At 48.9% G+C, this 26,772-nt stretch overlaps 1 protein-coding gene and 1 non-coding gene across 3 annotated transcripts in view; both read right to left on the bottom strand.

Annotated features, from left to right (window-relative positions):
* TLN2 (talin 2) overlaps window positions 1-26,772 on the bottom strand; it is a 412,810-nt gene that overhangs the window by 333,943 nt on the left and 52,095 nt on the right. For both annotated transcript variants that reach the window (XM_037054035.1, XM_037054036.1), the window contains exon 2: window positions 8,104-8,188. The gene's annotated coding sequence lies outside the window, so the exon portion shown is untranslated. The remainder of the gene's footprint in view (window positions 1-8,103; window positions 8,189-26,772) is intronic.
* LOC118992663 (small nucleolar RNA SNORA33) lies at window positions 428-557 on the bottom strand. The gene has a single exon (XR_005067682.1). It is a non-coding gene; the product is annotated as a small nucleolar RNA SNORA33 (small nucleolar RNA).

The raw sequence follows: 26,772 nt of genomic DNA, 5'->3' as shown, positions 1-26,772 counted from the left end.
GAAACATCAATGTGTGGTTGCCTCTCATGTGGCCCCCACTGGGGGACTTGGCCTGCAACCCAGGCATGTGTCCTGACTTGGAATTGAACCGGCGACCCTTTGGTTCACAGCCCACACTCAGTCCACTGAGCTACACTAGCCAGGACTAATAACAGTATCTCAATGTTTTATGTCCTTTGTTTACTAATTGACCTGTTGTTATGGAAAGAACATTTCCCAGGAAAGACAGGCTGAAGTATTTAGGGATGAAGCAGCATGATGTGGGTAACTTTCCAGTGGCTCAGAAAAGATGACGCATAATATGGAGAATGATAAAGCAAAGGTGGCAAAGCAGACCATTGACGGATTTAGATTAGACTATACAGGAGTTTGTATTCTTCTTGCAACTTTTCTGCAAGTTTGAAATTATTTCAAAAGAAAGTTTGTTTTTAATAGCCATTTTCAGGAACCTTAATGACTTCAGTGTCTTTAAGGCTCAGAACACAGCTCTGCTAATGCCATTTTTCTCTACGTTTCTGCAGAAACTCATTCAGGTAAGCAGCCTCATTGGCTAGCTTAGGATAAAGTATTTTAAAACAACATGAATTCAGATTCTATTTGCAAAGCATTTCCATGGTAACACCTGTAGAATAAGGCAAGGCCCCCTCCCCATATTGAATTCATCTGTCACCCCCTACCCACTCACAGATCCAGGTGACTGTGCTCCTCTTTCAACTCCAAGCCAACTGGACATCTGCCCCAAGCTGGGTCAAGGACTCCCCTGGGAGTTCAGGCAAAGGAGCTGATCTAGTTTTGACCTGCAGGAGAGTGGTGGCACTGTACGGAAACATCCCAGAGTGGCTTCCCGGAGAAAGAGCGCACAAGCGAGCATGCGCTGGTGAGTCCCCACTGTGTTCACTGAGGTACACAGCAAGCACTCAGGAAAGGCCAGCTGCACTGACTCCAACCCCACAGGCTCCAGTCACTTCATTTAAGCCAGCTCACCCATGGCTCTGCTCCTCACCACAAAGAAGCAGATGTCTATCAATACAATGGGAGGAACAGCCACCCCAATCTATTACACAGCCAGGTAGAACTTTGAGTACAGACACCCGCTTTACCTTTTCCCATAGGAAGGAACAGCTCCTGTTTTCCGCATGCTCAGAACCTCTTATTCCAGGGACGAACTGGCTGCAGCACAGGGTACAGCCTGTGAGGAGCCCACTCCACTTCTCCTGGGCACTACACTTCATGCAGTGTGGCCAACAGCAGGAAGTGGAGGACCTGGGCCCTGACCAGTCAGACCTGGCTCCTTCTTCTCCCTCTCACCTCCCTGCAAGCCTGCAACACGGTCACACCTGTCTGACCTTGTGACAGACAGAGTGTCCCCCCGAAAGGTGTCTATGTCCTAATCTCCAGAAACTGAGTAGGCAAAATGGACTTTGCAGGTGTGATTAAGGGCCTTGAGAAGGGAGACTGTCCTGGATTACCTACATGGGCCCAACAGAACCAACAATGTCCTTAAAAAGCAGAGAACCTTTCCCAGCCATCTTCAGAGGAAGATATAACAAAGCTGGATGAGGATGGAGGATGGAGGATGGAGGATGGAGGATGGAGGATGGAGGATGGAGGATGGAGGATGAGGATGGAGGATGGAGGATGGAGGATGGAGGATGGAGGATGGAGGATGGAAGATGGAGGATGGAAGATGGAGGATGGAGGATGGAAGATGGAGGATGAGGATGGAGGATGGAGGATGGAGGATGAGGATGGAGGATGGAGGATGGAGGATGAGGATGGAGGATGGAGGATGGAAGATGGAGGATGGAAGATGGAGGATGGAAGATGGAGGATGAGGATGGAGGATGGAGGATGGAGGATGGAGGATGGAGGATGGAGGATGAGGATGGAGGATGGAGGATGGAGGATGAGGATGGAGGATGGAGGATGAGGATGGAGGATGGGGATTTGAGGATGCAGGCGGCCTGGAGAAGCAGGGGAAAGACAGAGAAATGGACTCTCCCTTGGGGCCCCAGAAGGAACCCAGCCCTGCCCACACCTTCGCTCTAACCCAGCAAGACTCAGCAGATTCCTAATTCAGAAAACTCTAAGACAATAGGTTTGTGGTACTCTAAGTCACTACGTTTGTGGTCATTTGCGACAGCAGCAATGGAAACTACCATAGATTTTTTCTTGTCTGGAGATGTGTGGGTTTTCATCCCTTCTGGGAAGTGGGGCTAGTGGAGCCCAGAGTCCACCTCTTGACACCCCCCAGAAAACCCTGGGACACCCTCGACCTTGGCCTTTGACCAACTGATCTGTAAAGATGATTTACAAAACAGATGACTTGCATGTCAGACTGAACTTATTTGGAATCATCTGCCCTTGTTTTGCACAGTATTTGCCACCAGAACTCTAATCTTTCCTTTTTTAGCAATAAAAATGAAATCTGTCCCAAGTTACTCAGTAATGAAGGGACCCCAGTGTCCCAGAGCACCAGCATCCAAATCGCATCCACTTCATCAGTGCGCTCTCCCCAGCAACCACGCCCACCCCAGAGGGCTTTTGCAGTCCAGCGGTGAAATCACCAGGGCCACCTTCCAGATTTCTGAGTCATCCTCACCACAGCAGGTCCAAGCAGCAGCAGCAGCAGCGGCAGCTGGATTGTGAACTCGGACAGCCCAAACCCTGCCCTGGAAAACCAGCTGCTGCATAAGGGTCACGCCCCCCCCTCCCACCTCATTACTTTCCCTAACATCTCCTGGGATCCATGCAGCTGGCCCTAAGACGCACTGCCAAATGTAGTCCATGGGTGCAGGGATGCGCTCCAGCTACGTCGCGGGAGCCACTTAACCGACCGCCTCTCCTCTCAGAGGGCGTTTGAGGGTATTTTTTCCATCATTAAAATATTTCCTTTGAACAAAACATCTGGGGGAGATAGCTACTGTCCTAACTACTATGCGGTCGCACTAAGAAGGCCCTGGCCAAGCCTCGTGGCTGTTGTCAAGATGGTTTGTTTTAGAGAAGAGCCTGTTTGGAGCTTCCACCTCCTCATTCTACCAACAGCTGAACAGTGTGTACCCGCTGCCCTCTCACTGAGCAGTTCCAGGGTAAGGAGGTCAAGGCAACCCAAGGCCGGCCCAGAAGAAAGAGCTGTATTTGCTTTTGACAGTTTTTGTTGCATCTACTCAATACAGAAGCCCACCAGGTAGGCTGTCCAGGAGAGCTTCCCAGAAAAAAGGCTACACGACTTTTAAAGGGAAGAACATAGTTAAATTGATGACTTGCACGAGGAAAGGTTCTGGCCCCAAACCATGGTCTGTTCTAAGCGCTCAGGTGCAGAAATCTGTCAGACAGGGTGCCAGCTTCTACCCAGGGGAAGCCTGTTCCAAGGTGGGCAGGTCGGCAAAGCTCGCTCCACAGGGAATTTTATCAGCCTCTTATCATCCTGTCATCATCTGCTCTTGGTAAATACGAGATCTGCCACGGATGCCTGCCAAACGACAGAGTGGGACTATGACTCTGCCGTCAAGAAAAGGGCTTCTGGCAAAGGCCACAGTAATTGGGGGAGCCCGGAGGACCCCAGCCACGGACCACACAGTGTGGCCGCAGCGAGTGTGCCAAGGAGCTTCCCTCTGAGCAAGAATGGAGGGAGGGCAACTGGAAAGAGGAGCCGAGGTGCCCACGGGTAGCAAGGAACAGCCTCTAGCCTGACCCATATCTTCGCTCTCACATGCGCTTGAACACAAGTGATTGCTTCTGAGCATCTATTAACGAGTCTGCACCGCTGGGCATAAATAAGAACAGGAGGGAAGCGGAGACAAGGATCCCTTGGAGAGAACTGGCCAAGTCCACTGAAGCTCTGTGATAAGTCTTAAAGGCTGAACCAACAGACTAGACAGATTATCCTGGCAGTCCCGGCTGGTCAAAAACCCTGTCTGAAGCTCTAGGAACCCTAGACCTGGCACGGCTGTATTTTTTAGAAGACTGTGTATATTGGTTTAGCTTTCAGTGTAACAAATTTTAAAGATTAACAACACCCAGTGCTAGTGAGGGTCCCCACACAGTTGTTTGGAATATAAATTATATTATCACATAAAAGGTGGATTTTTAAAGGTGCATATCTTTTCACCTTGAAATTCTACAGAAACTCCTACATGGTCTACAAATAAGTATTATGAAACTGCTCATTGCAATATTACAAGAAGAAGGAGAAGGATAAGGGGGGAAGGGGAAAGAAGAGGGGAGGGGAAAGAAGAGGGGAGGGGAAAGAAGAGGGGNTCAATTAGAAATCATGCTTTTTAGGCTTTTCTTTTTTAATACAGAGAAACATGCCTGTGCAAGTCCCAAATGAGAGAAAGAATTGAGACTGGATGTCACCGTGAACCCACAATTGCGGACAAGTAATGAAATGGATCGGAATCCCAGTTTGCTAGAATAGGGTGGGCTGCGGGCAGAATCCTCCAGGACCCCCATCCCAACTGCCCTGTGAGCAATGCTGGTTCTAGGGCTGAGACATACTGAATGACAGAGGTTGACAGGATTCTGCCCTGAGGCACAGGTCGCAAGCATAGCAAGACAGAATCTGAATACTGTTCAGGGAAAACGCACCCGTGCCTCGGTCCCTGGAATGCTCAAGTGTGTTTCATCATGATAAAAGGTAAAAAGGTACAGCCTGGTGCAAGGAGAGGAGGCCGTCAGTCCCAAGTGTGGCTTGTAACCTGGGAACCCTGGGAGACTGGGAGCCCTGGCAGACACAGCCATTGTAAAGAACATTACGAGGGAAACTGCTTTTTCCCCTTTTATAAATCCTTTCTCCTCCTTTTAAAAAATATTAACAGGTTTTAAGTTATATTTATAACTCTGTAAAGTGAAAAGACATTTTCAAGAAATCCCAAACCAAAACTTGTTATAGGAAAAAAATGTACTTTTCTTTAGACACTCATGGAGCATTTTCCATGTGCTCTCTCCCACGACTGCAGGTAACAGAAGACTCCAGAGAGGAGGGCTCTGGAAGTCCGCAGACAGCTGGGAAACACTCACCATGAGTTTAGTGTGAAGACTTATCAGCAAAGACCAATCTGCCCAGGGCTGCCACCCCTGTGTTTCTGCCAAGATCCACCAGCAGCACCTGAAAGTCGCTGCTCTCCAGACAGGCTGACTTTAGGGAGGCAAGTGGAAGAAGGGAAATCACACCGTTGGGCTCATTTAACAAATGTCTGGGCTCCTGGCTGAGTGCTGGGCCCTGGGAGACTGGATGGGCGAAGCAAAAACCTTCCTCTCGATGGTTCACTTCTACAGAGAAATTGGCTTCGGATGCGGGAAAAGAACTCAGCTAGAGGGAATTCAGCCAGACACAGGTGGAACAGAGAATCAGTGGCCAAAATGAGTACACAGCGTTCTACAAGCATTGCATCTAAAACGACTCTAAGTCAAAGTCATCTCCCTCCTTTCACTGTTGAGCAAACAGGTCCTGGAAATAGAAGCTACTAGTCACTGGTGCCTGTATGAGAGACTGAGACTCTTGTCAACACACACAAAGACACAGTTATACCCCACAGACCAGGGATGTGCCTCCAGTTCCCACTAGCTGGGGAGCCTGGACTCTGGATGAAAAAGCAAACATAACCCCGCAAGCCTAAATAAGCAAGAAGGGGCTGCTTTTAAGATCCAGTTCCATCTTGGTGTGGGTGGACCCATCCCAGCACTCCAGACGGGAGGGTCAGGCATGGATTTAGTAACACAGAATTTTCATACAAGTATAATAGCATGCTTCCTGTAAGAGCAGGAACCGTAAGAGCAGAGTGCACACCTTGCCATGGAAGCCTGGCTATGTGGCTTCAACTTAATTCTGCATTTGGTGTGGAGGGGCTCCGAATATACATTGAGCCAAAATCAAGGGGCCTAATTGAAAACCTGAAATCCATAAAGCATGAGAGTAGCATATCCGATACATAATAGACACAATGACCCTGAGCACAGAGAGGCTATTTGGAGATTGTCTTTGATACAGAAATCGCACAGAGTGGCTAGAAAATGGGTTTCCGAACACCCTGAATCAGCCCGACCCCTCACTTCTGCCGCCCCCGCCGTGAGCTTTCGAGGACTAACGGCAACGCTGGCTCTGAGGCTCAGCAGCAGCAACCCCAGCCCCACAGAGAGCTGTCCCCTGGGAGGCTGGCCGAGGCCAGCAGAGGGGGGTTGAGAACTGGCCTCCAAAATCAACAAACACATGCTTGCCTCTTCCCTGTTCATCTTTCCACACAGTGAGCAGGATCTTCCATTGATTCAAGGGGTTAAAGTGCTATCGAGACAACCCTTTAGAGTTGACACACAGGGGTATAATTGGGGAGGGGGAGAGACAGAAGAAAATAACAGAAATAATCAGTGACTCGGGGTCCAACAGACTGACTAAACCCCCTACCCAGGCCCCACTTGCTATGTGACCCCAGGCGAATTACCTCACCTCTGACCTCAGTCTCGCCCTCTGTAAAACAGTGACCACCTGCTCACGGGCTGTGGGGAGGCTGAAAGCACAAGACCGTGTGACAGGCACTTTGCCCAGTGCCTAGTGCACCTTAAGTACTCCATAAAGGGCCGCTAAAACTGTTAACTGCTCAAGTGGAGGATCCAGTTGGCTCCTTGTGAAAACTAAACACAACCTTTAAAAGGTCTGACTGCAGCAGCACAGTGGTGCTGAGCCCACAACCACACATGGTATCTCAAGAGAACAGCCCCAGGGCCAGTGCACGGCCTGGACCCAAGACTCCGCTGGCAAAGTCACCCTGAACTTCCCCCTCGGCCCACTCTGAGGTTTCTGTGGTCGGTCCCCAGCATGGCCTCTCTTCTCCACACCCCATTGAAGTGCTGCATTAGCCCAGCTGACACAGGAACCTTAAGAACCAGGAAAAAAAAAACACTTCAATCTCCTTAGAAATACTAACATGGAGTAGCCACACTGTGGACACCCCCGTAGGATTTCATCTCATAAATCTAAACGGCACATTCAAAAGCACAACCGGCAATAACAACAATAAGGTACAAACTCACAGACACAGGTGAGAGTAACAGGCTCCCACACTCTACAGCCAGGCTCAGGTTCCTGACCACTGGGCCCCACACCACTGAAGCCAGACAAAATCCCAGTGGGTGTCTGGGTGGCTTCACAGGTACAGACTGCAGGCAGTTCACCAAGAGTCACACTCAAGTCCAAGTCTCATGTGCATCAAGAAGCCTACACCTTCCTTCTCCAAGTGTGATCTACAACCCGGAGGCGTGGGCATCACCTGGGGCTGGTTAGAAATGCAGAATCTCGGGCCCCACCCAATCAGGTACTGCATTTTAACAACACCCTCCAATGATGCTGCTTTAGAGTATTCACAACAAAGTCTACCCAGATAGAGCTGTGAGAGTTTATTTAGGTTTCTACTTGATCTTTTTCTTTCTTCACGGAAGTTCCATGACGGCATGAACGGCCGACCTTAGCCACTGGCAGGTAGCGCTCAAATACTCATTGGTTGAATGAATGAATGAATGAATGAATGAGTGGTCTACCAAGCGACTGAAGAGACCTATCCTATCCAAGGATAGACCAAGTGCAAAGAAAGATGCAAGCAAGGGTCTGAGAGAGAGAATACCTGGGGTTGGCAGGAAGATGTCTTTAAACAAGGTCGTCAGATAAGGCCACTCCAAAAGGGGCCGGCATGAGGGGCTGCATTAGGACAAGACTGGGTGGAGAGGACAAGACCGGGTGGAGAGGCTGGAGAGGAGGACATCAGGCAGGGGGCATAGCACCTGCATGCGCCACCCTAAAGAAACTTGCCCTGCAGGCCAGTAAAGACAGAGAATTATGTCTGCCTCTGGTAGTAGAACAAAGACACTCCATGGAGGCAGGTTTAGAAGGCCCACAACCATGACGACTGTTGGGGACAAGAAGGCTGTGTCTGGAGTCACAGCTGCCTCAACAAGGCTCTTGGAGCTCAGTATGAGGGAGGCTGGCTATAGAGACAGGCGGTCCACCAGCTGCCCTGGGCGGACTTTGTGACCGCTGGCCACAACCCCTCCGGGCCTCAGATTCCACTGGCCTGCAATTGCCTGCAAAGTAGAAACATGGAGATTACTCACTGCTGTCGACAAGTCCAGGAACGGTGGGGAGCCAAACGTCCACGGGTCCAGGAGCCCAGTCCAGATGTTACCCTGCAGCAGCACACTGGCAAAGAAGGGAAATGACAGGTATCAGTGCGGGTGGCCACGTCGGTGGCCATGAAGTGAGCAACGTTCTCCTGACACTGAGTGACCCTGGCGTGGTTCAGCTAACAAAGAGGGTAAGGAAAAAATGTTCGGGGGAGGGGGGGCGGTGGCGCGGGGCAAATGATCTTGGAGTGCTGGGCAGTGGCACGGCTGGCAGCCCACCGCCCGCGGTCTCGGGACAGGCACCATCCTGATGCCAGCTGCACCAGGCAGCCTCTCTCTCTGTGAACCCCACAACGCAGAGTCCAGACACACGGCTGCAAAGAGCCCTCGGAGATCATCGTCCCCAAGCCCGCTCTTCACAGATGTGAAAAACCAAGACTCAGAAAGAAAACAGGCCTCATCCATAATCAGCAGCAAGTAACGGCAAGTTCAGGAATGGAATCACGGGACCAAGGCTATAAAGCTTATATTTACCTGTAAATTACCTTCCTTAATAAAACTCAGTTTCCAAATAAATGTTATTCTCATTCTGTCTGGCTCCTAACCAAGGAGAAGAGACCAGGAAGCCTGCTGCGCCCCATCTCAACCATTCCCTAGTTCTTCCTTAATCCCCAAGGACATTCAACAGCCAAACTGAAACTCCTGGTTTTCTTCAGAAACAAAATTTTTAAAAAGCAAAAGACAAAACCCCAGAACTGTTCACAGTTGAGTACAAAAAGGAAACCTAATAAATTCTGAGAAGAACCCGAAGACCTAAAACTTGTGAATTGTTGCGATATAAAGAACAGCACAGAACTAAAAAGAAAGCCCCTTGTCCATGCACAAGGGTTACAGGCCCCGGAGGCCAGAACCCTCCGGGAAGCAGTGCATTTCAAAGAGAGTGTGGCCAAGGGTCATTTTGTTAAAATGAAATAGGTGATCAAAATGCTAATTCTCTAGGAAGTGTCTTCTGATTATAGTTTTTTAAACTAATCATCTAAGTATATATTTAAATCATAGTTATCTAAATAGCTGCGCCTCTTCCTCTGGGACTCCAGTTCCAGCTCACTCTGACAAGTCTAAGCAACCTTGGGCACATCACGCCTAACCTTACAGACCCCTCAGTCCACTCACCTGCAAAAAGAGCGTGGGTGGGATAAAACTCAGGTCTCTTTCAGCTACAGAATTCCAAACTTCCCTTACAAAGCTGCAAGTACCTCACATTAAGTCAGCTTATGCACAGCATAATTACCAGCCTACTTTGCAGAAGTGAATGTCAGTCATTATAAATTTAAATCGCCATATCTCTTAGGAAATAACTGTGAGGCTGGTGTAACAATAGTTGTATTTTGTTTCTAGGGAGTTAGCTTCAGCAATGACAAATCTGTCTCCACCCTCACTAAATGGGCATTTGGATCTGTTTCCCCAAAGATCCATTATTATTTATAAAGCAAAAGGGTTTCTTTTGCATAAAGTGGAATTTCGTAAAGTGGAATTTAGGCAATGAGGTCATTTGTTTTGAAAATACAACCATTCCAATTTTTTCTTCCAGTTTAGCATTCTAGTTACTCTGGGTTAAGAGAAGGAGATGGAGGTTTCCGAGAAAACGCCAAGCCTGTGAGGCCACCCACGGCATAATCAAGGATTCCACCCCGGACAATCTATGTATATATAACTTACTGCTCGTTTCCCTTCCAACAGCTCAGCACGCTCAAATGTACAAAGCCAACGCAGACTCACACTCAGGCAGACCCAACACACACCAAGAAATCTCCAACCACCCCAGGATTCATTTAAAAACAAACACAACCCACCACAATGGCCGCGTTACTCCTTATCCTAATGGGGAAGGAGGGTCCACCAACTCCTCTGGAAATATGACGGACTGTTTTCCCGCCAAGAATGAAATGCCTCCAGTTTTAAAGGGTGGGTGAGCCCCCTGAAGTTTCTCTCTGTGCCTCTGGTTAAGGACCCCTGCTTAATTAAAATGTTATAAGGAATCCCCTTTTGTAACTCTCTCTCTGAATGTTCTACGACCCCTTTGCAAATGGGGTTGTGTATGGCAACCCCGTTTACAAACTGATACCCAAGGGCAGGACCAGGGAGAAAATGGCTTCCTGCAGCACTCTGAGGAAAAGTGTGACTCTGCCCCAGCAATGCTAACGACCGTTTGAGAGCCCTCTGCTTCTCCCGGGGTCCTTTGTGTGACAATTTCAACAGGGACCTTCCAAAAGCTATGATTGTGCTTAATACTCAATTTCCAAAACTTAAAAAATACATACTCTTTAGGAATGCAGACACAGGTAATAAGAATAAGAAAAGCAAGGACTGGCTAAAACAAAAAGTTGAGACACTTGTCACCTCTGAGAGGAAAAGGGAGCTTCTAAGGCAGGGGCCCCCACCCCCCAAGCCACAGACTGGTACTGGTCCAAGGCCTATTAGGAACCGGGCCGCACAGCAGGAGGTGAGCAGCGGGCAAGCTAGTGAGGCAAGCTCCCATTACCACCTGGGCTCCACCTCCCGTCTCCCCACCATCCATGGAAAAATTGTTTTCCACGAAACCGGTCCCTGGTGCCAAGAAAGGCTGGGAGCCATTGTTTTAAGGTATTCATAATGTTGATTTCTTAATCTTGTCGTTGGCTTCAAAAATGTTCTTTTTAAGCTCTTCGAATTATACCTGTACATTTTATAGACTCTTCTATATGCATGTCGGAGTACAGCAATTACAACAAATGACAGACCCACGTCAGTGACAGGGACCTCCTAGAGTTCTCAGCTCTGGTTTAAGAACACCAATAACCCCCTGGAGTGAGTCCGATGCTGGTCAAGGGGTGGGGCCCAACAGTTCTGGCCCCAGAGGCACTGTCTATAAATACAATTCACTTAAAAGTCCACACCCTGGGACAGTCCTGTGCTCTGGGCTGAGGCCACAGTGAACTCTGACTCGGCCCCGTCCCTCAGGGAAAAGCTGGTGTTAGGTTTTGAAAACGCACTGGTCTTTCCTCTTACACACCCTGGAGGCCTATTTCCTCTGGCACATTCTGTTACCAGGAACAATAGTCAGTGTGCATTCCTGAAGAGCAAAGAAAGGAGCAAAGGCCCAGACACTTCTGCAGGGTTCAGAAGAATGTCTGGGCACCTCCTTCCTCAGGTGGACACAGGCTGGGGCTCCCTACATCTTCTCTTTCAGGTGCCTTCTCTTTCAGGTCACAGCCTTCCTCGGGAGAATTCTGCTTGTTGGTGACTGGTCATCCACTGGCCAGAAAAACAGCTGAAGTGTATGGAGACATGACCAGTCTATGTCTCAATTCCTAGCCCTTGCCACATTCTCACCAGTATTATCTTGACCAAATAAGAAAGTATTTTTCTTTCCTAACAACTTGAGCAAGAACATGCCAAGTTATTAGGGAAAAGATCCCTTTTTTTGTAATCTCACTAGCAAAGCTATTGTTTTTGTTTTTAGTTACAATAGCCAAACATTGACACCAGGGCATCAAATGACGTTTTAACCTGGTGTGGGATAGCCTGCACCCATGCCCAGCGCATGGCTGATGCACAGCACTGTGCGGTACCTAAAGGAAATACTGCAGTCCCTTATCTCGTGCTGATGGTCCCTTCAACTCTGATGTGAGTCTCAGGTTAAAAAAAAATAAGCCAAAGCCAAATTAAGAATACAAATCTGCTCTCTAATGAGTCACCTTCAAAAGTAAAACATCCCACTGGATACTGCCACCTCTACTGCATTCAAGATGGGCATGGCTTTCCTGTGTGTGTGTGAATGAGTGTGTGTGATTGTGAGTGTGCGTGTGTCTGTGAGCTTTCACAGGAGTGTACACATGCACATGCAAGCCCAACATTCTTTTCGATCAACTCAAAACAATAGCGTACAGGGAAGCCATCAGTAAGAGCTCAGGAAAAGTAAAGGCCTGCCAACTCCAGAAGGACAAAGGGTTTCAGAAACCAACATGGGAACACAATGATCTCATGTCCCTTTCCCACTGAGACTGGCCTCAGTGGGATCCTTCTCCAGTCTGGAGTGCTCGCTTACAAGCAGTCACTGTTTCCACCCTAGGGGGCCCATGTGGGAGGATGGCCAAGCCAGGAAATAGACTCGAGAGGTAGGTTTTGATGTTTAACCCAGACAATCTACAGACAGACCTCCTCAGCCAAGGAGGAGCCTGAAACGCCCTGTGAGAAGCAGGATCCTGGCTTATCTTCAGGGCATTAGTCACTATGTCCTAAAGCTAGTTCCTTTAAATCAAGAGCCTAGGCCAGAACTAAAAGTGGGTCCTCCAGTAACAGGCCTGGATCTTAGGAGCACTGGACTGTGTTACATTTCAATTCCTAGAGATTCTCACATGCCTGGGAGAACACAAAGAGGAAAAGCCCACAAGCCCCAGGCCACATGGTGCCCCGCCCACACCATTATCCACACCAATGCCATGGGAGCAGGCGTGCAATGCAGTCCTGAAGGCGTGGGTGGGATGCATCACTGAGCTCCCTAGGTAGCTCTGCTCTCGCTCCCCTGATCATTCACCCACTTCATTTATTCATTATTCATGGAGGTGCAGGCTCTGAACTAAGTGCTGGGAGAAGAAAACGGTGGTAGCACTTCTAAGATCAGGAAGTTTTGCAGACACCCACTCCCCACCGACACCAGCCCCAACACGTACACACAGTAGTGGTACTTCTGGTATCCTGAGAGAAGATATCAAGACAAAAAAGCTCTTAAGTGATGTCCTGGCTGGTGTGGCTCAGTGGATTGAGTGCCAGCCTGCAAACCAAAGGGTCACTGGTTTGATTCCCAGTCAGGGCACATGCCTCAATGCAGGCCAGGTATCCCCCACTGCGGGGCATGTGAGAGGCAGCCACACACTAATGTCTCTCTCTTTCTCCCTCTCCCTTATCATTTATAAATAAATAAATAAATAAATAAATAAAACCTTTTTTAAAAAGCTCTTACAAGAATTCATTTTTAATTAATCCCAATAGCAACTATATACATTTTTAAAGTAGTAAAAAGAAAGTATTTCCAGAGCGTTATTAATTTATTCTATAGGCAAATACTTGATACACACAGAGTAAGGATCCCATGAATCACTTCGAAACAGTAAGCTAGTCTGTGTTCTGTTCTAAACTGGTTCAGGAGTGGCGGTTGAGGGTGAAGTACAATTTAAAAAAATACTTGCCATACTTAGAGACCATGCTGTTTCAAAGAACAAACTTTAAGTCACACGTGAAGGTAGGAAATGTCTAAGTACGTGCTAACCTGCCTGACCTCCCACAGCTGGGCAATGTAGCCGCTATCCTGGCCAGCGTCCCAACACAGCTCTCCCGCAGTCGGTCCCTCTGCTGGGAAGCCCCCTCCCCCCCCTTCTTGTCCTGTCCTGGAATCCTCGCTTCTCTCCTCTGTCTCGGCTGCAGCTCCTGGAGAGCAAGGCCTTCCCTTTTCTGCACCCCTAGCACCTCACAGAGGGCATCCAGTCGATCCCAGTAGACAACACGCGAGAAGACAGTGAGAGACAGTTCTTTACAGAGGACTTTGCAAGTAATGAAAACAAGTAATAGAGACTGGGGAGAAGGAAGGGTGTGATGGGACCTTTTCCAGAGACCAGCATAACTCCATGGTTTCACACTTAGGAATAAAGATACTTCACATTCTGTAGTAAAGATAGATATGTGTGTGTGTGTGTGTGTGTGTGTGTGTACACATCAGTCCATGAATATATGTATATATATATATATATATATATATATATATATATATATATATTCATCAGTGTTCCCTAAGGTCCAGCCCACATAAGCAGCCCAGCTTCCCCCATCCATCAGCCTGACAGCAGCAGAAAGACGGGGAATTAGACTCAAAGGACTTCACTTTCTTCTTGTGCCTTTCTGTGCTACTTACAGCTCTGCCTTTTCTACTTCCTTTCTCCTTCTCCACTTCGTTCAGGATATGGTTCTAATTTCTTCCCTCGGGAGATGAGGCCCTGCACACTCAGGCCCCCACTGATTTCCCCTGACTCAGCCTCTTCCCATAGACACACACAGCCGCGAACCACAAACTGGTCCCAAGAGTGTGTCTGGGATTCTCCCCACCCCACCACATCCTGTCTTCTACTCACCCACTGTGGAGTCTGTGCCCAAGTCACTCCTCCCGGGAAAGCCCAACCCCCTCATCTAATATAAATCTCCGCTTTCCGGAACCAGATCACACAGTCCGGCCCCCAATATGACTCCTCTGATCCTCCCAACCAAAATTAGTCTTTCCTTCCCATACATGCCCGGAGCCTTTGTCCCGCTGCAAGTAAAGCTTCTGTGTGCCTCTCACTACCCCTAGGCTGAGTTTCTGGCAGGCAAGGGTGCCAACACCTTTATCTTTGTACCCTATGCACAGCACCCAACATAAACCTTGGCAACAGTGAGGTCGCACACACCTATGAAATGCTATGCCTTAGTGTTTCAAAGTTCTTGGGGGGTGGCTCTCTGGGGGCCAATTCTAGAATCAAGCCAAGCACACAAGCAGCCTGAACAAAAGGACAGGTTTCTGTTGTGGTTTTGTTTGTGGGTTGTTTTATTTGGGCTTGTTTTGGGGGGGCACCCTCCATCACATCAGTCCATCCGTCAGACGCTGTTTCCCAGGGGCCGAACAACGAGACTTCCTCAGCAAACTGCGCACTCCTCTGGGACCAACGGGAAAAGCACGCGACTTCGGAACGCAGAGGCGCACTTTTCTTTAGGAAGGAAACAGCTTCTGGAGAAACACCATTATTAAAGGAACTGAATTTCTAAATTCACTCTAAAGCCATACATTTCTTTTGAGGCAGATCAGCCCATACGCTTTTTCTTCTGATTCACTGCTTATGTTATGTGGGTCTAGAATTAAGACAATTCCCTAAGGTCGGAAAGTGCATTTGCTTATGAACAGACAGACATGGCTATGTGGTTAATGCTCGTCCCAGATAAGTCTGCTTACATGCTCCAAATAAAACAAGGAAGCAATATTTGACCCCAGTCAAGAAGCCTCTGGAATCTTTCTTTTTCCCCAAACACAAATGTTTCTCATTTGGTCCAAGCTCTGTTTCAACGGCATGCCAAGAAAAGACAAAGAAAAACCCCACTATTACCCATTCCTGCTTTCATGAAACATTATAAATTATCTTCATAACATCGTATAGTAAAGTTGCCTCACCAAAGTTGATGCTGACAAATGGCAATAGGGCCCATTCTCTCAAACAATGACTTTATCAGTAGGGTTGTTTTTTTTTTTGCTTGGCCTTATTTTCCCCCAGAAACCAGAGAGCATGAGGACACGACCCATCTGAAGCCCTTGACGTTAATTTCTAAAGAGCTGTCATGAAATCAACATAAAAAAGAAACTCTTCTGCAACATTAAATAATTTCAGAAACAAAAATTGACAGGATGAAGTGTCTTAATATCCCCAGCTGCGTCAATCCCAGCTGTTACAGGATGTCAGTAGTTTCGACTTTCATACTGACCCCATGGACCAGGGCCCTTGTCGCCATTCTGTGGTGGGGCATCTCAGAGACGTCTAATGCAGCGTGCCATCTCCTCCAGCACACATCTTAGATTAGGTAACTCTTAGATAACATGTCTAAGCCCTGAGAGTCCCACAATAGCAGGAGACCCACCCTCTTTCGTGTTGGTTGTAGACTCACTCCAGGATGGAAGCCAAAAGCTTTCCCATATCAACCAAAAGAAGGAAGAAAAACTTAAAGTACCTGAATTCTCAAAGCATAGACAAACTTTATTATTATTGTCCATTCTTCCGAAGGTCCTCTCTGGTGATGATGGGTGTGTTAAGTTATCCAAAATTCTATACCCAAGATGGAGGGTTTTTGCTCCAAGAAGAAATTTTAGAAGTAAAGGGAACTCTGGACCTCCCCGGGCTCCTCAATGATCAAACGCTCCTGCCGGAATCCCACCAGACAGAGGAGGGTGGTCCGCCTGGGGTTGGGGAGCCATTCACAGCAAGCGTGAGGTTTCCCTCTTTTATTTATGAAGTTCTACCTTGCAGTAAATGAACATCATGCAAATTTTGCACTTACTCAATACGTGCATACTTTCATACTAAAACAAGTTCCGTCTTCCAAATTGCCTGAGTAAAATTAAGGCCCCAAAGGGAGCCTTGGGTTGACCCAGGTTCACCGCCCAGCACTTCACCCTGCTCAGGAAGCGGGGATCCTGGCTCTGCCCTTCCTCCTACAGAGGAGAAATCCACCCTCCCAATGTTTGGTGACTTTACCAAAGGAGTCGGAGGCAGGCCCAGGCTCCAGCTTCTCAGTCTGGGGCTTTTTACCCCTCTGCCTCCATCAATTCATTGCCACGCCTATCTCGTAAGGTCATCATTCACTTTAAAATCTGCCCACACATCTGCTCTAGGTTTAAGGTGAGGAGTGTTCTCTCCCGTGCTAAACATGAGGTTCACAAAATGGGAGCCTGATTCTTAACTGGTTTCAGATTGCCAGAATCTCCTTGGCCTTTGGAGTATTTTGACTTCTCACCCGTTGGCTAAAATTAAAAGTACAAGCTGCTTAATGGAGCCAGGTCATCGGCATCCAAAATCTAAAAGGAAAACCAAAATCAAATCTACTCGAGGGAAAGCTGTTATCCCAACCACAATTCAACTCGGAACTATGTTGACCACTTTCCTATAAATGGCCTTTGGTCAGTGCTATCTATTATAAGAATGGACTAAACACTGCTTTAGCTGTATAGCTCCCATTTCACAGCAAAGGGGGAAAGGGACCACGCTAATGTAAAGTTGTATTTTTAAATCCCAAGGGACATCATATTCCTCTAAAGCCCGAGGTTCTCTACAGGGAGCAATTTTCCCTCCTCAGAGGACACATGGCACTATCTGGGGACATTTTTGGCTGTCACAGCTAAAGGAAGGGTTGATGCTACTGGCATCAAGAGGACAGAGAGGCCAGGGATGGTGCTAAATGTCTGATGCACAGGACAGTCCCCACCACAGAGAATCACCCAGCCCAAAGTGTCAAAGGTGCCAAGACCAAGAACCCTGACCTGAAATTCAGGAAGCAGGAAGGACACTGGGGCAAGACGTGAGTCCCAATTCTTCGTCTAGACAGAGCACCCGAAATTCCCGGGTCTCTGCTTCCCTGTCACTAAACAGAGCAGAAGGCCTGCTCTAGAGTCTACAACCTCTAACGTGGATTCCACCACCGCGCAGAGCCACCCAGCGTGGTGCGGCTGCTGCCTCCAGCCCTGACCCTCGACTGGGGCATCCCCGCCAGTCTTCCCTCAGCCCTGTCACATTCCCGCTGGGAGGAGGAGCGATGCTGAAAGCAACTTGCTTCTCCGCATCATCACCACCAAAAACATCCCGGCGACCACCAGGTTCTCAGAAATGGAAAGCAGAGCGTTCCTGGATTTGAGGATCTTCTCCCAGCCCCAGGCTGATTCTATGCGATTGGCAAACTCAGGACAGAAATGGAAACTTCGTTTTGAATTCTATATTCTGCTATGCAACAATACATAAGCAAAAAGAAAAAAGGACATCTTTATAATAAAATTATAGAAAAACAGCGTGACTGACAACTGCATTCAATACCGTACAGAACTCCTGCTCCCCCTCCACGGTTTCTTTCCTGTTAGTTATCCACAGCCAACTGCAGTCCAATAAATAATATTAGGTGGGGAATTCCAGATAGTTTGGAAGAGAGTCCACATTTCACATAACTCATACTACAGTGTATTGTTTTAACTGTTCTATTTTTATTAATATTTAATGTTGTCGGGTTTCTTGCTGTGCCTGATTTGTAAGTTAAGCTTCATCGCAGGTATGTACCCACAGGAAAAAACATACATTATACAGAGGTTCAGTACCATCCCCGGTTTCAGGCATCCACCAGGGGTCTCGGAACACAGCCCCCGTGGCTAAGGGGGGGCTACTGTCTAAGGCTTTTGCATTTTTATAATCTGTGGCAACCATAAATTAGCTCCCCACCCCAGCTTCGGAGGAGACTCAGTGTTGAAGCCGTCCTTCCACCGGCAGAGAAAACGTGCTACCACCATGCCCTTCCCCAAGTCTCCAGCTGCGTCCGCAACTGCCGTGAAAAAGACCAGCTTAGCTGAGAGGCCCAACCCCTCCCTGTGCAACCCAATGGTCTCTAGGGCCACAGAACCCAGGAGTTACTTTACAAGTAAAATTCTCCCTTTAAGGGAAAGAAAGCGCCAAGATGGAGGCATAGGTGGAAACACTGTGCCTTCTCCCACAACCAAGTTTGAATACAACAAAGGTTTGGAGAAACAAAGACACAGCCAAAGGACAGAAAATTGAATTATACAGAAGTCCGACTACATCTAACCATTCAACGGGGATGGTAAGAAGGGCGGAGCCAGCAGCGAGCAGGGTCTGGCAGGACAGGTCCCCCGACCTAGGCACACAAGTGGCCCAGACCCAGTCAGGGTGCGGGGCAGACTGACTGAGGTCGCACATTCGCGCACAGTGAGACGGACCACGCAGGCCCCGGGGGGTGAGGGCTGACGGTGGTGGCACAGTCGCATGCAGTGGGATGAAACTCGTGGACCCAGTGACAGCAGCAGCTGCGGCACCCGTGGGGGCCGCGGTGGCAGGTGGCAGACAAGACGCCATTGTTCCTCGTTGACCCCACCCCCACATACAACGTCACAACCCAGCGACTTAGTTGCCCTGCTCTAGTGAACACCTTAGGGCTCCAATCCTGCTATGGAACAGGCATGAACAGTCCAAAAGATGGCGCAAGAAGAACTCAAAGTCCCAGAGCCAATAACTCTAAGTGACCGAGAAATTGCCAGCCTCTCAGAAGCACAATTCAAAACACTGTTTATCAGGATGCTCACAGAACTGGTGGATTATAGCCACAAATTAGGGGAACATATGAAGGCTAAACTAATTGAAATGAAGGGAGATGTCCAGGAAACCAATAGCGATGGAAAGGAAACTGGGACTCAAATCAATGGAATGGACCAGAAGGAAGAACGAAACATCCCACCAGAAAGGAATGAAGAAATGAGAATTCCAAAAAATGAGGAGAGGCTTAGGAACCTCCAAGACATATTTAAACATTCCAACATCCGGATTATAGGGGTACCAGAAGGGGGAAAGAAACAGCCATGAGTGGAAAACGTATTTGAACAAATAATAAAGGAGAACTTCCCCAGTCTGGCAAAGGAAATACACTTCCAGGAAATCCAGGAAGCTCAGAGAGTCCCAAAGAAGTTGGACCCAAGAAGGAACACACCAAGGCACATCATAATTACATTAGCCAAGACCAAAATGAAGGAGAGAATCCTAGAAGCAGCAAGGGATAAGGGGACAGTCACCTACAAAGGAGTACCCATCAGACTGTCAGCGGATTTCTCAAAAGAGACCTTACAGGCAAGAAGGGGCTGGAAAGAAGTATTCCAAGTCATGAAATCCAAAGACCTACAGCCAAGATTGCTTTATCCAGCAAAACTTTCATTTAGAATGGAAGGACAGATAAAGTGCTTCTCAGATAAGGTCAAGTTCAAGGAGTTCATCATCACTAAGCCCTTATTATATGAAATGCTAAAGGGACTTATATAAGAAAAAGAAGATGAAAAATATGAACAGTGAAAGGACAGCGAACTCATTGTTATTAACAACCACACCTAAAACAAAATCAAACCTAGAGGACAGCTAGATCAGGAGTGGAACCATAGAAATGAAGAACACATGGAGGGTTAGCAACAGGGGAGTGGGAGGAGGAGAAGGGGGGAGAAGGCACAGAAAATAGCATAGACAGTAGGTAGAAAATAGATAGGCGGGAGGGCGAGAATAGTGGGGGAAATATAGAATCTAAAGAACTTGAGACACGTGGTTATAAACTAAGTGGGGGAGAATGGTGGGGGAGGGGTGTGCGGGTGGAGGGGAACAAAGGGGGGGAATAGAACAACTGTAATGGTATAATCAATAAAATATATTAAAAATAAAAAAATAAATTAAAATAAATTTTAAAAAGGGAAAGAAAAGTCACTTGTCCGCCTGGGGGAGAAGATGAACAACTTGCTCCACCCGCTCATCACTGCTGAGGGATGTGCGCGCTTTCAGTCTCTCTCTCTCTCTCTCTGTGGGTCCCTGTCCCTGGCTCTCTTTCCAAGAGCAGGAACCACTTGCCCAGCCACACTGCATAGGAATCCCACTGTCTGCACTACATACAAGGCCATGGCTTCTCCACGTCCTAAGCAGTTAGGGCAGAGCAGCTGGTTAATGGGCAAAGTGGGAGAAGACACCTAAAACAGAAATGAGGGAAGATTAAAGGCAACAACACACACCCCTGCTCTTTAGAAGAACTAAAGAGGTTAACACATTTCATTTGCCTCACAGAAAACAAAACCCCAAAAATACACCAGCACCCACTCGCAAGGTTTCCAGTGCATGTGTCAAGCAAAGGAGAAAGGAAAACTCTACAGGGCAGCAGAGGGTTCATGTCCTGGGGCAAGGCTTCCTCTCAGCAAGTACGAATCTGCAATCCTAATAAAGACGCTGAAGGGTTTAGTCAGGGGCCCTCCCCTCCGCAGTCAGAGGAATGGCAAAAATGCAGAGTGAGCTCCAGTGCTGGGAGCCAGAACAATTCCATCCCCTTCTCCCTGTGTGAAGAATTTGCATTTAAAATGAGCATTTCACGAGACCTTTCCAAGAATGCTTGATATTTGGCTGCTGAGAATAAAAGTGGTCCTCCGTAACACCAAATCTCTAATTACTTACACAGCAAATAGAAGTATCTGGGCTCCCTAATGGCCCGAAGAACACTTCTAGCTAATCACATCTTCCCAGTCAGACGTAGCTTCAAATATAGTCAAATACAGACAACTCTTAAAATATGGTTCAATCCCATTAACAGAAAGTAACAAGGATCAAAAGGTACCTCCCAGGAGGTGACCACACTCCCCATGAAGCAAACTTTGCTCTCTGTTTAATTTCATATTTGCAAGGAAAGTAGGACCAGGAAATACAGATTTGCACGAGAAGGGAAGAGAGCACCCGTAGGACAGTTGGAGGCGTTTTTTTATTCAGCAGCTCAGTGCGGCGTGCCAACCAACCGTGAGCGGCGCTGGCAGGGAGCGTGACCGAGGCGGCGAGCCCAGCGGCATGAAAAGCCATGAGAGGCCAGCAGGCCAGGGGGTGACTGCTGGTACTCACAGGACCTGTAAATTAATAACCCTGATTCTTAGCACCCATATCAAAAAAACAGATCTGTAATTTGATTTTTGAAGGCAGGGAGAAAAAAAGAAAAAAACAAAGGAAGGGATCCTGAGGGGAATACCAGAAAGCGTCACACACCATCTTGGCCACCAGAGGTGGGGTCCGCAGGGGGGAAGTCAGTGGGTGGCTTCAGCCCTGCTCCAAAAGAGGCGCCGTTTTCCGTAGTTTATTAAATACAGAAGAGCCTTTTATCTTCTTTACTCACTAATAACAGGAGTGGAAATTAATACTATAAAAACATCCTCAGAAGTTCAAAAAAGGGTTACCCAGAGCCATGGGGCTGGGAGGAAGGCAGAGGTGCCCGCCCCTGTTCTGAAGAAGGATCAATACTCCAACCGGCCACAGGGCCCTGTGGCCACAGCCATCAGCCAAACCGTACGACACAAAGGGAACTCTTGGGAGTCTGAAGTTGTTTCAGTGTCTCCTTCCACATCCTCCCTCCTCATGGGGGTGGCTGCTCTGTGGTCGGGATAGCTTTTCACCAGAGCTAGAAGATTTCATTACAAGAGCATTTTAATTAAGGAGGAGACACAGGCAATGCAAGAAAGAAAGAAAAAGAAGTCACCAGAGGATGCTGTCCAGCCTGCAGCCTCCACACGGTCCCCATTCCCACCAGAGCCTTGCACCAACCTGGCTTTGTAACTGAAAGCCTGGGAAGGGAGGCCTGCAGCAGCTGGCAAGACCTACACCCATGACTCAAAGCCCTTTCTTCCTGCAAGCTCTCTCATTACTCAGTCTACAGAGCCAGCCTACCCTCCTCCTAAAAGACAGAGGGTTCCTCTGCCTAAGCAGACTTCCTCTGTACCCCTGAGGCATGACACCTCGCTATCATCCATGCCTGGTGATTTTCCAGGCTAGGAAGGGGGACCCTGAAGTCTGGGAAGATGAGTCACTGGCTAAACACCAGGAACCCAATGGGCAGGGCTGGTTTCACAAACAAAAGGCCTTAACAACAGGAGCTGACCAGACAACTCCAGGACTTCTCTGAAATGGACCTCATGGGCCTTTCCGGAGGCCAAGGGCCAGCTGTGAGAGGCACAGAGCTGAAACCCAGAGCACGCCACCTAGTCCTCTCCCAGGGACTCCTGAGAAGCAGTCCACTGCAGCACTCCTTCTTCCATCATTAGGGCCATTTAAGAAACAAAACACAACCCTCGCTTCTGGCTTGTGAGCCTACAAAGAAAAGTGTCTCAGGCCACTCCTTCATTAGCTAGGGTAGGTCTAACCAACCCTTGGACTTGTCCATGCTGACCAGGCTAACCTTAAGCCAGCAGCAACCACCACCGGAGCTTCTGCCCACGGTCCGTCCTCTGCACAGAATACTCCTCCCCAACGCTGCTCGCCTGGCTGGCTGGCTGGCTTTCATCCTGTAAGTCTGTTTAAATGTCACCTCTTTAAGACCCATTTGAAATAGCTGCCCCCTCCCTTGGCTCTCTGGTACTCTCCCAGCACCAAGCCTTGCTCCTCTTGCCCCTTGCCACCACCCCAAGGCTGGAGCAAAGCTCGCTCCACAGTGGATCTGGTAACTAGTTACTCAAATGAATATATGAGGAAAATGAAGTCAAAATGTATCTGAACTACTACTCCTATACACCCGCCCACGTCAAAAGGCATGCACGGGAAGAACCATGTTGGATTTATTTATCAGAACCAGACTCTGGAAACTACCCAAATGCCCATGGACAAAAGGCCAGACCATACGAATCTGTAGAGGTTTGGGAGCTGCTCCAGGAATCATACAGAAAACCCAGGACAAAAGGCCAGATCATAAGAATCTGTAGAAGTTTGGGAGGCACTCCGGGAATGGTACAGAAAACCCAGGACCAACCAGACCCGTCCCTTTACGGACAGTTAATAAGTGTGCCGTTTCTCATCAGGCTCCACTCAGAAGAAGTCAGAATCATAGAAGGACCCAGGATCCCAACGTAGAAGAGATTACAGATCTGTCGTTTGTAATATCCATCTCAAGGAATGGGGGCAGGGGAGGAGGCAGCGGGTGACCCTGCCTGATCCTCAGAATGGAGACAAACTGGACTGAGACCCAGGCACAAGAGCAAGCTTTGTCCCTGTCCCCATCCCTACACAAGGCCCTGCTCCAATGGCGACGCCGGCACAGCCACAGCAGAGCTGCCCCAGAGCCGCCTGCCAATAAAGGCACCATTGTTGCCTCACATGAATGTTCCCAAGTCCCAGGAGAGGGAAGCCGAGGCCCGACAACTGCTGGTGAGGGACAGTGGGTCAGACATGACTGTCCTTCTCCCTCATTTGAGAAAAACATGTTTTCCCAAGTTTCTAGTAGACCTGTTCTCAAACTACAGCTATTTATACCAGAACAGATAGCACGAGTAACTACAAGCCACATGAAGGAAAAGAACAGGAGCCTATCCTGGGTGCTTCAGGTAGCAAGTGACAAATGAGACAGAACTGCCTGAAGCTAAGCAGTGACTTGGCCACCTTCCCCCAAACCAGCCCAGGGCTCCCTCACCTGGCAATTGGCCCCGCAAAGGTGCAGGCACACGCCCACACTGCTTCCTGCTGTCAAGTCCCTCAGCTTGTCATGGCTTCATCATTTAAAGAAACAGAAAACGCCAACAGAGACCAGCCAGCTCCCTGCCACGCCACTGCCCACAGACCTTGGTTGCAGCAGGAGCTCTCCCTGGGCAGAGCCATAATCCCAGGGAGGCAGGTCATTTGGAAAGGATCTTCTGCCAACAAGCCCTGACCCCCGAGGCAGATGGGGCCCAGCTCCTCTGCGTCATCTGCCCCTGCCTTGAAGAATTTGCAGCTCAAAAATCTCCAGGAAATCCCAAGGAGAACCCCCCTTTACCAAGGGCAGGCAGGGTCACAGGCGGGCTAAACAGCGTGTCAAACATTCACAGGTGGTAACACCTAATTTGAAAGGCATGAAACACTACTTCAAATCCTCTCCCACCCCGAACCCCATCTCACAGCTTCGTGACCTGATGCGAGAACGTCAAGGGGCCCTGAATTCCCTCTTCCCTGACAGAGGACAGCGGGAGGGGACATAGCTGGAGAGAACTTGGGCAGTGAGACAATGTCCCCAACAATAACCTGGGGCGATGCCAAACCCTAGCAACAGAAATGGCCATAAATGTCTGCCCCTTGGTTCCCCGGGGAGATCAGAGCCTCTGAAAGAATATTGACTATGTGATAAGCCCTCATTCCCATCCCCAACACTGTGAATCTAAAATTAGCCAGAAGAAGCGTGTGCTCAGCCCTGAGTCTCCTACACTGCACCTGATAAGTGTCACTACCTCCTTTGGCAATAACTCGTCTTGGGGAGTGCTATAAATACCACCTAAGCCTACCCGATGTGAATTATGAATACCAGGAATAGTTTCAGGGTTTCCAGGCACTGGCTCTGTGACAGGGTGTCAAATGCAAAGCTGCCTGTGCAAGACGCAGACCCAGAAAACACACAAATCCCTCGGGCTCAACCCTGCCTCCAGAACCAAGGGGAGGATCCTCTCAAGAGCATATCCGCCTCCAGCGTGGCTGAAGCTGCTGCAGCTGGAGAAATCCGATGAGGTGCTCTGAATCTCCTACCAAGTCACTAGGAAGTATGAGGCCAAGGGACGTAGTTTGAAGTTATAGAAAAGGACAAGCAGGATTTTAGCCTTCTTAGATGTTTAGATGACATTCAGAGCTTTCTCCAAGGGATGGGGCCCCTGGAAACAGAAAGCTGGGGGGAAGCAGGTGTTGACTGGATGACCCCAGGCTGCTGGTGTTTGTCTCCCCCAGCAGCTTGCATCCAGAGGGTGTTTAAGGTGTTTGTGGAATGATCTTCAGTCCTCTAGGTTTCAGGGGCTCACAACAGCAGAATCCTAATCCCCAGGAGCTCGGTTATCTGCACAGGTATGGACAAGGGAGTTGCTGAAAAGCCGAGTGCCAGCCACAACACCCCTTGACTAGGGTGAAGGAAGACACATGCAGGAGACAGCACTGATGGAAGAAAAGAAGTGGTGGCAGGAGACAGTGGGTCAGGAATAGACCCCGGAGGCAAAAGGGAGAGAGGGTGTTAGGAGGAGAGGATGATAAACAGCAACGTGTGCATGGCAGCCCGGACACAGGCACCTGAGAGCAGGCCGGGCGGTCTGGCCCCCCAAGGGTTGGTGGAGGCCTTTCAGAATGGCCTTCCGGTGCAGTGGTAACGGCCGGAGCTGAAGTACAGGGGCAGGAGGTATAGCCTGCTCTTTTTTAAAGTTTGCTAACTGACATCTAAACTTGACGCTAAGCTAGTGGCAAAAAAGTTTAATTAAATTAAATTAAAAATCACACCCCAGCCAGGTCACATCCTTGGGCCTTTCACAACCCTTGTGCTACTCGATTTCCCCGGCCCCGTGCCTCCCCACCGTCTTGTCTGTGCTCCCTCGCCTCTCCCAGCCAGAACACCATCCGTCTGCTTTCTGATGTCTTGCAGAATTCACAAGGCTCAGCTGAAGCTGCTGTTCCACGAACCCCTCGGCGCTCCCAAGCCCCGATCTCGTCCCCTGCCCTATGGGGGCCTCTCTCCTGGCGTGCAGGTTAAACAGTGCGGTGACTCTGTGTCCCCCATCTCCCCACAAACTCCTACAGCAGAGTCAGGGTCTCACTGCCTCTGCGCTTCTCCCAACAGGTGCCCTAAGCCTTTGCCCACGACAGACCCTCAAAACAGAGCAGTGAATAAAGCTGTTTCGTTTAAAAACAGTTATTTTCCTCCCTCCTTTCCTCAAACTCTTGCGCTTAGTAATAGACGTAACTGTTCACACACCACTCCTAGGTCAAGTATTTCCCCAGCAGGGATGATTCTGTCAGCCCCTCAGGAAAACAGAAGCAGGGAACGAATCTCTGGACAGGGAGTGCAGTGGGGGGTTGGCGGGGGGGGGGGGGGGGGGTGGGGGGGTGGGGAGATAAGATGCTAGAGGCTCTCTCCCCTCCTGCCCCCACCCCTACACCCATCCCACACGGTCAAAGGAAGGCAGGGAGGGCCTTGGGAAAAATGCTCCAGAAGCCATCTCCTCAAGATGCTTATCCCACAGAGCCCAGTCCTTACTAGGCTACCCTGAGTCATGCTCTCTCCAAAGAGCTGAATACAGGAAACCAGCTTTCTAGGGTCTAAGCCAAATGAAAGAGCTAAACTTTAAACGCTGTCCTGCCCAAGCCCTTCCTTCCCAGGGTCAAGCCAAAATCCTACAGAGGCGGAGCAGATGCAGCACCCACTTTTGAAACATTTGCTCTGAGGCTCCTGCCAAACACCCCACCCCTAAAAACCAAGCCTAAAAATGATCCCACAACCCATGAGGGGGTGACCACCTGGGATCCCCAAGTTTTCACTGAGGCTCCTGGCCAGAGAACCAGCAGCCCATCA

Source organism: Sturnira hondurensis, unplaced genomic scaffold (assembly GCF_014824575.4).
Source record: "Sturnira hondurensis isolate 20B ecotype Veracruz unplaced genomic scaffold, ASM1482457v3 Scaffold0008196, whole genome shotgun sequence".
Lineage (NCBI taxonomy): Eukaryota > Metazoa > Chordata > Mammalia > Chiroptera > Phyllostomidae > Sturnira > Sturnira hondurensis.
Note: the sequence above shows the minus strand (reverse complement) of the source record. Positions and strands in the feature narration are given on the sequence as shown.